The sequence below is a fragment of the Chaetura pelagica genome, unplaced genomic scaffold (assembly GCF_000747805.2).
Source record: "Chaetura pelagica isolate M959 unplaced genomic scaffold, ChaPel_1.0 scaffold106, whole genome shotgun sequence".
Taxonomy (NCBI): Eukaryota; Metazoa; Chordata; class Aves; order Apodiformes; family Apodidae; genus Chaetura; species Chaetura pelagica.
Genome location: NW_009954222.1, coordinates 4,485,069 through 4,498,875, shown reverse-complemented (window position 1 = coordinate 4,498,875; position 13,807 = coordinate 4,485,069).

Here is a 13,807-nt window from a genome sequence, read left to right as displayed (position 1 = left end):
ATTCCTGACTCCAGAGATTTACAGAAAATACAGTGATAAAACCCATGCTGCAAGGTCAACATAACACAGCTGTGTCTAACTCCTTTGTTTCTTATACTGTTGAACTTAGAAGAAGAGCTAGCTACAGAATGTGATATACAACATATAACCCTGCCTCTGAAGGTTGTTGATTCATTACTGATTATAACAAAGTAGCTTGGTACCAGTCTCCAACATATAAAAACAATAATGGGATATAAAGCTCAATATCAGTGATATTATTTTTTTTCCCTGGGTCTTTAATATTTATCTATAAATTAATACACTTGTGAGATAATCTAATGAATGGGGTGGCATTTGAGGCAAATAGTTTTATCAGTTCAGTTCTTTCTGATGTGTTTAGTAATTTAGAGTCAGGAATCAGAACTGCTTTGCCTAGTGCCTGGACATGCTTGCTGTTAGTTGGTCTGGGCATTCTTGCTGTGAGTTGATGCCTCCACTGCTGAGATCTCACCACTGCTAATGGTGTCACTGTTGCTGGAGAGGAGTAGCTCTGCAACCTCCTGGAGTGATGGCTGAGTGCTTTCTAACCAAGTCAGCCATCCCTGGGCACAGGAAAGCAAAGGGGAGGTGACACAATGGGCAGTTTGAGTGGAATCACAAGGAAGTTGGGTTTTTCAGGCAGGTGATCTAAACAAAAAAAACCAAACAACCAGATATGACTTACCTCCTTCCTGCTGCAAGGACCATGTGCAGAAAGCTTCCTCCCTTCTGTTCCATTCCCCTTTAGAAAAACTCAGCGACCATTTACCTCCATTTGCCTGAGCTCAGGTGCCAGGCCAGAGACACCAGGTGGGCATTTTATATTCTGCAGCATTAGTGAGAATGAGCGACTTCAGACGTGCCTCCTGTCCCTGGCTTGGTAGCAAGTGATACTGCCTGTCAGCCACACTTCCCAAGCATGACTTTGTCAGTTTGCTTTCCACTTACAGTCAGTCTGCTGGGTGTATGTATGCTACTATTGTGCAGTTACATCATTGAGTGTGTTTTATATATTCACCCAATTTATTTCATCTTCTCTTCCTGCAAAAAAACAATGTGTTTTCTCTTAACTCAATATAGGCAAAATCATTCAATTTCTCTCAGTTCTTCAGCTTCATGTCTGGTGCTGGTATTTATCTTGTCAAGCCCAAGTAGCAAAACACATTTACTAGTTGCAGCTGCAAGAATTGTAAATGGGTTTCAAGCTTTGCTGATTTTCATCAAACCAGGAGGTTTGGTAGTACCATCGTAACAGAAATTTGTACTGACACAACACTGAAATAACTCCTGCATCAATTTTTCCTTATCACGGCAGAATTTTTTCAATGTGAGAGAATCCTAGGGGAAATCAGAAGGAATATTGAGCAGACAGACAGAATAAAAAGACCCTTATCACTTCCTGGTTCCAAGGCACCTTGCTGAAATATTAGCTACTTCTTTTTGCACCTGAGGGAACTGTTCTGAGAAAGAGGATAGATTTTGATTAGCTATTAGGAAGACTTTCTTCACTGTAAGGGTGATGAGACAATGGAACAGGTTACCAAAGAAGGTTGTGGGAGCCCCATCCCTCCAAGTGCTCAAGGGCAGGTTGTATGGGTCTCTGAGCAAACTGGTCTAGTGGGAGGTGTCCCTGCCCATGGCAGGGGAGTTGGAACTCAATGATCTTCAAGGTCCCTTCCAACACAAAACATTCTGCAAGTCTATGAAACCTATACCAATCCATTGGTCCACTCACTGATTTGATAAAAAAAGAACAAAAAAACACATTTGGTGCCTGATTCTTCAAACTCTTATGCAGCTGCTTAGTTACAGGTGTTTGCAAGAGTCCTGTTGTCTCAAGTTTAGATGTGTGTTAAGTAGATGCAATGTAGATGTTAAAGCTACAGGTGCCTAATGCTACCTGCTCAAAATATGCCACTGGAAATTGGGGTAATTTAGTCTATGAGATTATTATGGACAAAGCGCTCAAATCAGTATTAAAGTATTTGATCAATAAGGATAAAAAGCAATATTTTTGAAGTATGAGGTCCCATATGCTAGAGAAAGCTTGAATGGTTGTTTCTCGTCAAGAAGACTTAAGATATCAAAAATCCAAACAGGGAAAAACAAGCACACAGGACTCAAAGCAGGACTTTGCTGTTTTTTCAAAGTAAAAATCAATTGTAGGATACAGCTGTGAGGACCACAAGATCACAAACTGTATTGGATTTAGATGCCAGACAGCTCTAAAAGCTTTTTTGAATGCATGGACATCCCAGCGTTTGTTATTCACAGTAGTCGTGTTACTGTCTGTTTTTTTTACTTTTCTCAGTAACAAAACAAACCTCCCAAAAAAGCCAAAAAGCTGTAACATCATCCCTGCTAGTACTGCTGCATAATGGCTAAAATTGAATAGATTAGCTTAAATTGAAACAATTTTTGGCATTGTAGCAGAGCCATTATGGGATATTTGGTTGCCATAGAAACACAGGTAATGAATGAGGCGCTGTCACTAAATCATGAAACCTGAAATAAATGAATACAGACATGGGAAACATAGCCTCATGTATCATATTAAAGGACCAATCTCACTAACCCACCAGTGTCTCTAGAATGTAAACTCCACATTTTCTTATTGTACAAATCTAACAGATAGTCTGTGCCTAGATGTCATTCAAATTAAAAATTAGTCTTTGTTTAATGTTTGGAAAGAAAAAGAAGGTGTGAAGTTTTAACAAGTGGCTGCCATCTATTTGTTGCTCACCCATGTTAAACAAATAGTAGCAAACAGTACTGCCTAAAGGGTAACATTTAACAAAGAGGGCAGAACCATGGCAGCTACTACAACACTTAGGCAGAATCTGTAACTGCTATATATAGTTGTTTTCTGGCACTTCTGGTTTCTGAGATTTAAGGTTAAATACCATCCTGTTGTCATTGTTGGTTTTTTTTTTCCCCAAGGTAAATAAGGAATCTTTTGCCTTCTCTATCAAACAGCTTTGTCAACAGCTATGAAAACAGGTCTCTACTGTGCTTGACCAAACTGATAAAGCTCAGCCTCTACTGTCACTACCCAAAAGGTGAAAACTGTAGGTTTACAAGGGTCTCTGTAGCAAGGCGGGGAGGCTGGGGGGGGTTTGTGGTGTGCGCTTGTGTTTTCTCCTTCCCACACACACAAAGATTTAGCATCAGCACCCACAGGAGCAATTTTAAAAGTCTGAATCTTCAACAGACATGCAAGCACACAAAGCTGGCCTGCCATTCTCACCTTACCCTCCTCATCCCTCATACTTCCTTCTCTTCCTTTTTTTTCCTCCCAGTATCCCTCACACACAAGCTTGACTACTTTACTTCGACAGAGGTGTGCCAGAGCAAATTTAAACCTTTCTTGTAAATGTTTCCACTCCAATAATTCCAAACATATTTGCTGGGAATTAAGTTCTTCATTACTGCATATGTTGCCAATTAGGGAACACAGTGTCCTACCAGCTAAAATTTATTGCAGCAATGTGAAGAATAAATATCATAACTAGAGAATGAGAATGAAGAATAAGGAAGGATGCAATCTAACAACTTTGGTATTTACCTAAGTTTTACCTAAGCAATCTGACACCTACCACACCATAACATCAGTGTTATACATGTCAGAGGACAGGTGAGATCCAAACACAGGGTTATGATACACAGAATTTATTACATGCATGACTGGTCTCTGAAGGTGATCAACAGCTTTATCAGGACACTTGGGAAGGGGATCTGGTTCTGAGATCTTGCATTTGCAGGACTAGAGAATCAGTGTCTACCATAGAATTTAGGAAATACTTGTTTCTGTATTGAAGTGATACTTCAGTCACCTTTAACTAACAGAAGTCAACAGCAATTTGTTAAAATTCCTTGTTTCTGATTCTATTATTAGAGTGTTGTTAGAGCAATTAAGGGAGAATTGCTTTCCAGTAAAGCTGATAATTATAATCTCATCTTCCATCCTACCCCTGAAATATGACAACTGGTGTCATGTCTCCACCTTGCAGGAAAAAAGGAAACAAAAAAAATATGTAAAATGCAGCTTAATTCCTTCCTCCTTGATGAGAGTTTCATAGAACAGAATATATCAGCAAGTAGCTGAAGTAAGAATTGTTGGAAGTGGCACTCTCTGCACTAGAAACAATGATTTAATAAGGAAAGGTGAATCTCTAGTTTGCCTCTTGTGCTTGTCATACTTACTCTTTCTCCCACAGCAGTGAGCAGAGAATAGCATTGGGTATTTTCAGCAGGGTTGTGTAAATCCTTCCATAAGCCTTCCACAGAACACCCTTACTAAAGGACGGGTTCCTCAGACCAGCTGGCAGGTCTCTTTATTAACTGTGTTTTGGTCTGTAACCGGGTCCTGCTACATGCATAAGCTCCTGCCACCCAGGGCCCTGCAGTGCCTCTCCCCTGGAAGCAGCTGGAGCACTTGTCACCCCTGTAGGAGCTGGTTCCTAGACTTTATTAACAGGCATCATGGCAGGTATCTTTCCCTTAGGAATGCTAGGAAACAACAAGCTCTTAATATTGCATTACTATTCAGACTGATTAATTGCAACCTCATGAGGCATTTAACACCTAAACAAAACACTGCTTTAAATGCTTTACCAACAGAAAGGGGTACTGCTGTAGTTTTCTTACAAAGGAGTCCCCATTAAGTCCTCTCAGCAGAATACTTTCATGGAGAAAGTCTTGGCCTTACCATCTCTTTGTTTGTTTACACTGAATGAGTCTGAAAAGTCTATGGGGTTAGTGAGACCAGGAAGGTTGAAATTCTTGATCTTCTCTTGTTTCTCTTATGCTGGTGCATTAGAGAAAGAGGGGGAGAAGACAAGTACTGAGTCTAGCTGGGTTGGTGTTGATTTTCTTCATAGCAGCCCTTTTTGGATTTGTGACTGAAACAGTGTTGATAAGACACTTGTGTTTTGGATATTGATGAGCAGTGATACACAGCATCCAGGTTTTCTTCCTCCCTCTCTGCCTGCCCACCTGTAGCCTGGTGTTGCACAAGAAGCTGGGAGGGACAGGACAGGACAGCTGACCTCAACAGATCACAGGGATATTCCATGCTCTATAATGTTATGCTCAGAGATAAAAGCTCATGAAAAGGAGCAGGTACATTTGTGGTTACAGCAGTTGTCTTCCCAAGTAACCATTAGGTATGCTGAAGCTTGACTTTCCAGGAAGTGGCTAAACATCTGCCTGCTGATGGGAAGCACTGAATTAATGCCCTGTTTTGCTTTGCCTGCAGGCACAGCTTTACTTCACCTATTGTATTGTCTTTAAAAAGCAAGAGACTTCTTGTCTTTTCTTTTCTGATTCTCTCCCCAACCCTGCTAGGGCAGTAGTGAGTGAGTGACTGGGTGGGTGCCAGAATCAACCCACCACAAGAATGCAGAAGAGGGAGGCAAACCTGAAGCTCTGAGATGACTTTTGTATTTCCTGATGAAAGCAGGCAAATCCCAAGGCTGGAAAGGGCAGATGACAGTTAACATTAAAAGCAGGCCCCATTATGTGAGTAGCATCAAAGATGACTTCCATCACATTTTTCTATGACTGGGTAGCAACTGAAACAAGACTAGTTGTCTCCTACAAAACAGGATTTTTAAACTTTGTGATTTTCCATTTTAGAAGTCCTAGAAGTATTTCTGTACTTTGTAAAGGGTATTCTGAATTATTGATGCAATATCCTTTTGGCAATGTTCTTAACAGCTTTTTTAATACTGTAAAAAAACTCTCTGTGGCCAGATTTTTCTTAAGCAAATTAAAAAGAGAAGTAGACTCATATTTCACCTAATGAATATACATAAAACTTCTCTTCATGTCTATAAAATCAAATTGTGCTGAAAGATCACATTTTAAAACATTCAGCTTTTCTCTCTACTGATCCAAAGAAAATCCTTTACAAATAGATTGTCATCCTACTGTACTCTCCTTAGGTGACAACATGTAAGAAATTCTGGCCATTTTAGTATTAAATGAACAACTACCATATCAGCTGCATGTGCCATTTGTATCTGCAGAACCCAAGAGCTGTTTCTGAGCACTAGGAACTGCAAAGCAAGGAGGCATTGCTAGGTGGTACAGGGCACAAGTGACAGGGTCTGTATGGGAATTTCTCTGAGGCCCTCCACTCCCTCACTGCTGATTGAAGCCCAGGGAAGACAAAGAGAACAAGAACAAGGCAGGAGAAGGAACCAAATATTTGAAAGAGAAGCTGTCTGAAACCTTAAAAAAGCAAATCCAAGGCTCTGGATCATATTTTCTGAATTGGGCAAGCATGTTTATATTGTAGGCCATGTCTCCATGTGTATGGATACACAAGAGCCATGCATACACGTGAAGCCTCCTGCTCATCCTGCCATGTACTCCAAGGAGATACCAGCCTGCAAAGTGCTCTGTGGCCAATACATAAATTCTTCTGAGCCTCTATCATTGAGAACATAAGTGCCCTAATGTAGCTGCATTTATGCTAGAAGATGGAGATCTTGAAAGTGTAAGAGTACACACCAATTTGTAAGTCTTTTGGAGCACCATGTACCAGCACAGCAGCAGTCAGCTGAGGGAGGGGAGATGCTGCTTGTGTAACTACACAGTTTCTTCAGAAGCAGACTAATAAAAGCTCAATGGAAAATAAAAAATGTTATAAAGGTCTTCTTGACTTTGCCAAAGACTCATCAGAAGCATTCAACTGCTTAAAAGTTCCTTGCCTGCTGTCCCCAGATCAATTGCTTCTGCCCAGTTTGTTTGAGGAGCTGACTACATTGCAGCAATAAATTTCACCAGCTAGATGAGGAAAAAAAAATGGAGAATTCCTTCCACACCAAAAATACAAATGAGCACAGTTGTGCCACAGAGGCAAGACAGGAAGGAAGAACACAAACACCCATTCTTCATATTTCCATGCACCAAAATATATCGTAGCTTTCCTACACAAATCTCTTGTAGAGATCCCGTTTATTAATTACCGTAGCAAACAGCACAGTACAAAAAAAACCAAACCTGGCTGTAGGCTGCCATCTGCCGTTTTGTGCAATGAAAGGTCACTTGCAAGCAGATTTTTTCACAGCACAATGCCACTGCAAGCAGTGCAACAAATCCTCTCCCATGGTGGGCTGGGGGCAACACCTTCCTTCCAGTGGCAGCTGGTGAGAAGTCTAGAAGCCAGCGGGTTTTCTGAACTTGACTTATTGCTCCCCAGGACTCTTTAAAAAAAAGACACCACTTTGCACAGACACAGCTTCCCTTTTCATACTGATTTTAAATGAATATGCTTTGATGCTGCTCACAGTCAGGTTACAAACCTTTTAGCCACACAAATACACACACACGTGCAGTCCCCATGGAAGCCACATTAATAAGCAAAGTCTAATTTTCATGGAACATCATGTGACGAGTACAACTTGCTCATTGTTTTCTTAGTATTATATTTTTGTTTTCGATAGTATTATATTTTTATATTCATGAGGTGACATGCCCTGAAGGTCCTCCACCTGTTTTCTGGGCTCTTAAAATAATTTAATTACTTATTACAGCTCAGAACATAATCATTTTATTGGTTTCAAGTGAAATATGTAAATTACATGAACCTGTGCTGATTAGGAGATATTGGTTGTCTTATTTAGCTGGCATTTACATTAACATGTGCAAGAAAAGTGCTCATAGAAAGTTCTGGAAATATAAGCCAGGCTTGCATGAATCAGTAGCATTTTTTTCATTGACTTGGAAGAGTTCAGATTTTCAAATGATATATCTTGGTGCATAAATTCCAAAACCCACAATGGGCTCCACGTGTACAGACTCTCAGACTGCAGATAGTGCTGTAAGTTTTGCAAGGGAAAGTAGGGGGCATGAAATTCTCTCTGTATTGGTCATATCCTCAGGCTCAAGTGATCATTTCAGTATGTAGTGTGTACCTCCATCTTGTGGTAGCTATTGTTTCAGAAACAGTACTATTAATACTTCAATTCCTCATCTGAATCACTCACCAGTTTTTAAAAAGTCTCACAAGTGCCTGTTACAAGCAATATTAAACTTTCTTTGTTCCAAATAATACACAGCAGAGAAAATTACTACTTAATGGGCCAACAACATGCTTGAATTCTACAATAGTTGAGAATCATCTTCATGATGCTGTAAAAGAGGGTATTCCAAGATGAACAGATCCTATACCAACTTACTTTTGTGCTCTTTACAGCCCTTTGAAGAATGGATATAATTCTTTATAATGGGAAAGGGTCTTTGTTTGCTTGTGTGTTTTACTAGATCTTAATGGAAAGTCGATAAATCTATGGTATTATATATGTATATGAATTCATAAGTACACGTTGCATTTGCAGACATATTTTACAGCTTGAGAAAACATGAATAAGGGTTTTGAATGAAATTTTTGGAAGCTGAGAACGATATGAAATTTACTGAGGTTTGCAATTTATACCCTATGAGAGTCTTCAACAACTTGAGCAAACTTTGTTGGAGTTGCCTTCTTTATTCTATTCTCTTCTTAAAAATTCTTAATCTGTTAAAATTTATCAGGATACCTCTCAGTTGCTTTAACTGACAGGAACCTCCAGAAGTTCAGCAAAAAGACAAATGCAGAGTCCTGCATGTGGAATGGGATAATCCCATGCAGCAGGACAGGCTAGGGCCCAGCTGTCCAGAGATCAGCTTTGTAGGAAAGGACCCAGTGACTCCTGTGCTAGGTTTGAGCTGGAGCTACCAATGCACCTGCACAGCAGACCAAAGTGTCCTGGACTATTTTAACAGAAGTTAAGCCAGAATGAGAGGCAGCAAACACAAACTGGAGCACAGAAAAAGCTCAATAGAAAGGAAAAGGTTGTGGAGGTGGCAAAACACTGGAACAGGTGGTCTCAAGAAGCTGTGAGATCTCCATTTCTAGAAATATTCAAAAGTCAGTTGGACATGGTTTTGGGCAAACCCTGACACTGCTTTGAGCAGGAGAGTTAGATGAGATGCCTCCAGAAGGTGCCTTCTCGCCTGCCTGACACTCTCCTTTAGTTTCTGAAGGCTTTTCTTGTTCATATAGCAGTAACAACATGATACAGAAATTCTCTACTGGCTCAGGCACTTCAGCAGCTACAGAAGAAACAGCGCATGACACCAGAAAAGAACTCGGAGCTGTCAAATCCCTAAGTTCTCTGTGCATACAATGAGACAATTCCTACCGATGCACCCTTATAAAATGTTTGCTTCTCTTTTGTGTGTTGGGAAAACAGTTACCTTCCTGTTATTTAAATGCTGCTCTTGAACATCATCCGTAAATGGCTTTGCCAGTCTAACAGCACAACAGCAACATGAGCTGTCACATTAGCAGGTAACACAAACAGTTACTACTTTCCAGCTAGTGGAAAGCAATTAGGAAACTCTCCTGTCACTTCAATGGGGATTATCTGTTGGTAATCAAACTCACCTTAAATAGATAAAGACACTTTATTTCTAATTAGAAACCACCCATTAACAATTCTGGGGCATGTTTTATAAACAACAGCAGCTTTCCCTGTGTCTGGTTTGTGCTACAATTAGGCTGGCCTTGTGTGCCTTCTTTTTTTCCTGACCGGTGAAGTTGTGGGGTAAATAACTTTTGGCAGCCTACTGAGTTATTTCTTTTCAGCCTGTGGAAGAGGAGATTTTGAGTGTCAGCATGAGGACTTTTATACTTAAAAAACAAGGTTGCAAATGCTAATTTTCAGTAGTTGTTCTCCTCTGTCAATTCTGGTGCTTATACTGCCATCAGGATAAACAATCCTGTTCCATAGTATTATTGTATGCAAAAATGTACTAACATAAGACTAAATGTTTTCATAAAGTAATTCCTATATTCAAGTCTATAGCTTTGTATGTATTCTTAATAATGAAAAGTTGTTGGGCTTTTTTCACAGCTAATGAAAGTGCTCAGTAAAACACCTTGCACCTGTCTTAATGATAAATCAAATCCCAGTGCTATTTTGAATGACCTAGGCATCTTCAGACTGATAAACTGAGCATCTCAACTGACAGTCAATGGATTTATCTATTAAGTCCTGGGATATATGAAATAATTTCTATTTGCTATAGACTCTGTTGGTGCTGTTCCTAGTAGACTACAGTAGATTTTAGGATGACCTCTGTTGGAAAAGCTTACAGATTACAGATAGCGAGAGAATTGCTGTGTTTTGTTTTTTCATTTCACCTCCCAGAATGCAAAATTAAGGGTTATAATTTAAAATCAGTTGCCAATTGAGAAGAACATATGAAACCATGTATCAATGCCTGTAATTGGCACTTGTAATGACAGCTCTATGAATAATGTATGAGCAACAGTGATTGCTAATCATATTTGGAGTCTCTTAAAATGCGCTCTGCCTTCATTTGGTCTGAAATCGGAGGAATGAAGTAAAGTTTATGGAGCATGAAGTGCTGCAGTTTCTTGTTACATGCACAGGCTTCAAAGGGTATTAAGAATGCTTTCTGCCAGTCTTCACCTGCAAAAGAAATCTTAACTCCTCTTGGAAAAAATACAGAACTTGGGACTTTTATTTGGAGGTTTTGTCATGGAGGAAATATTATAGCAAAGATACTTCTTTCAGGCAGATCGTCTGTCTTTATTTCAGAACTCCTGAGTTCTTCTTCATTGTTGACTATCTTCCCAAGTAACTATGTCTAGGAAAGATTTGGTTTCTATGGGTACTTATAGAGGAAATAGGTGACACCAGAACCATGATTTTTAATTTATTGTAATCCTTTCACATTTTGGTAGCTTTCAGTGTTGTAAAAACATCTCTAGTGTTCAACAGACTACAGATCTCTCAGATTATATAGTGACCAGTTCTTATTCCTGAAAGAACAACAACCAAAAAAGACCCCCCCGAAAAAGCAAATAAAAGAAATCCACACAAACAAAAACTCAAAACCTAGAGATGAAAGAATCTAGGCAGCACACAGGAAAACTGGTTATTTTTCAAGCCTTCCCATTGCCTCCTCATGTATGAGCAAGGTGTCTGGTAGCAAACACTACTTTGATGTTCTGAAGAAGAGGGTCTTCTCAATAAAATATGATGGCAAGAGTGAAAAAACACGCAATATATTCCTTTGATGCTTTGCCACACACAGCTGCTGGTCTGGGTGTTTGTAAAAGTAACCCCCTCCAAGCACAAAAGCTCCCCAGCTTTTGGATTAGGAGCCCTGCTGAGCATCCCTGTGTCAAGATACTGTTCTCATGGCCACTGCGTGTGGTAACTTGCTGCTTTAAAGGATGGGACCATGAAAATCTGAATGTTTTGAATGACTGTATTCCTATCTGCTTCCTTATTTCTCTGATGCCCTTTGTCACAGGTGTAGATCTTTTTCTCATCCTGACTACTTCTCTAGTGCTGTACTCCAGCTCCTCTGAACCCTGCAGCTCGAAAACAAGCTGTCAGCACCACCTCAAGAAGCCTGTTGCCTGAGCAGAGGCACGTCTGCTTCTCTTTATCAGGACGAGTCAAGACAACATTTTTTGTATGTTCTCTGTACTAAGAGCAAGGTGAGACAGTTTCTCTGAAAAGCAGAAAGAATACAGACAGTTCAGGAGGTGTATGACAGGACTAACATGGTGCATAAAGGCCACAGACATAGGATGCATTTGGTAAAAAACAGCAAATATCTGATTCTAGGACAGAAACAAACATCTTTATATTTAATTGAGAGGAAAAAAAAAACACACAAAAAAACCCCAAAACAACAAAACAAAGAACAAGAGAAAAGGAAGAGGCCAACTACAAGAACTGAAGCTTCAACAGTACTACCATGATATTTTGTGACAAGCAAAGTGGTAAATAAGAGAACTGGCAGTTTGTCAAGGGTTTCTTATACCAGCATTTCTTGGTGCTAAGTCTTTCTAGAAGGAGAAATGCTTAGGCACTTCAAAGGTCATGTATCACAGAGAAAAAAAGATATGGATATTAATGTAAGGCAAACAGATACATGAATTCAAAAAGGAAAGTCAGACAGCTTTTTTAAAGGCAGGAAGAAAAAAGAAGGAAAAAACAAACAAACCCCACAAAACAACAAACCAACCCACCAAGCAGTGCTTTTAAGTAAACTGGCTTTCACAGCTGACCTTTTCCTCCTGTCCCTATAGTAAATGCTTGGTCAAGGATTTAACTTCTGCCACTTTGCTGACTGCTCCCTACTACTCTTTGGCCTCATCCAACATTCATACTTCTCACAGTTCATGCAAAGCATATCTACCTATCTGTCTATCTATACAGACACACAGACAATATCCTTGACCTTTGGTATGAAGTTTTCTCACTTGCCTCTGAATTGTGTTGCTCTGATCTGCTACTTACAGCACAAAACACCTTTCTTTTCCCTCTCATGCATGATGTTAACAACTTCCTCCTGTTCCTCTACAACTTCTCTATCTGGATTGACCAATCAATTATGATCCCTCAGCTAGATTAATCTTTGCAACTAGATTCCTCTACACATTGATATATCTTCTTTAGGACACCAGCTGAACATCGTATGGAAGAACAGGGAATAAGTTGGAAATTTTATATTGTTTTGGGTTATTTGTTTTTTTATCACATTCTTCTTTCTAATTCTTTTTCATCCAAATAGAAAGAACTTTTCTACTAGAGGGGTAGCAAATTTCTTTATTTGTATGGCAGCTATCACTTTGACAGTGTTATTGCAAGCAAATTGCAATGGAGACAAGATACAGTTTGCCCCAGAAAGATGACGGAGTGTATAAGCAGAATTGAAGGTGTGGATTTCCCCACAGCGTTTAAAGTGATAAAAGGGATGGACTTAATTCTCACCAAGGGAGAAGGAGGCCAGACTGCTCTACAGAAACCTATTAAAGGGCAGTAAGAGAGGCTCTGAGATCAATAGATATTTAGAGGGTAGCCACTGTATGAGATAACTGTTTTTGGAAGAGAAAAAGGTATTAAGAAAGAGCGTAGGTGCTAGTGGAAACCTGACTGTTGCTTAAACAAGAAAAACAACAACAACAAAAAAAACAAGCCCAAAAAACAAGGGCCATGCATGACCCCAAGTCACTGGGGGTTTTGAATGTTTGTATATTTTTGGCTGGTTTTGCTGTTCAGCATAGAGCTGAAAACCATTTCCTTGACTTATTTACAGAACTGTAATTGGAAGAACTTACTCGGTAACAGTATCACTAGTCAGGCAAACGATGACATAAAGAATGTATATAAATGCAAGTTGGGCAGCAGTATTTAATCTCTCCATTGCTTACAAAATATGCTTATTTTGTCTCCATATCTACTTGTTCATGAAGACTGGCTCTTTCTTGTAAGCCATGTAATTTTTCCAGTATGGAAATACCAGATTGAACTTTCAGCCCTGCTATAGTCATGACCTTAGCTATTCCATTAAGGTAGAAAAACTGTTTCAGGGACTGTGTTTGCAAATGCATCAGTGGGAGATTTTTGTCTTTTAAGCTGTCAGAAAGCATACTGGGATATTCCATTTGCTGGATAAAAGAGATGATAGTTCATTGAGAGAGGCTTACGAAAGCTCTCCCAGCAAAACAAGGAAGTGAAGCAGCATCTAGAATAAGCATGAAGCAAGAGCAGCCATCTGAGTGCAAACTGGAATTATGTAAAAGTGATGAAGAAAATAAATTCTGAGCCTTTGAAGCAAATCCAGTCAGTCTGAAATAAACCAGATTGCTATTCCAGTAATAATACTCCTAAATAAATTGTTACTGTTCCAACAAGCAAAGCAATCAGGCTTCCTTTCTTTTCTCTGACTAAACTATATACACTGATTC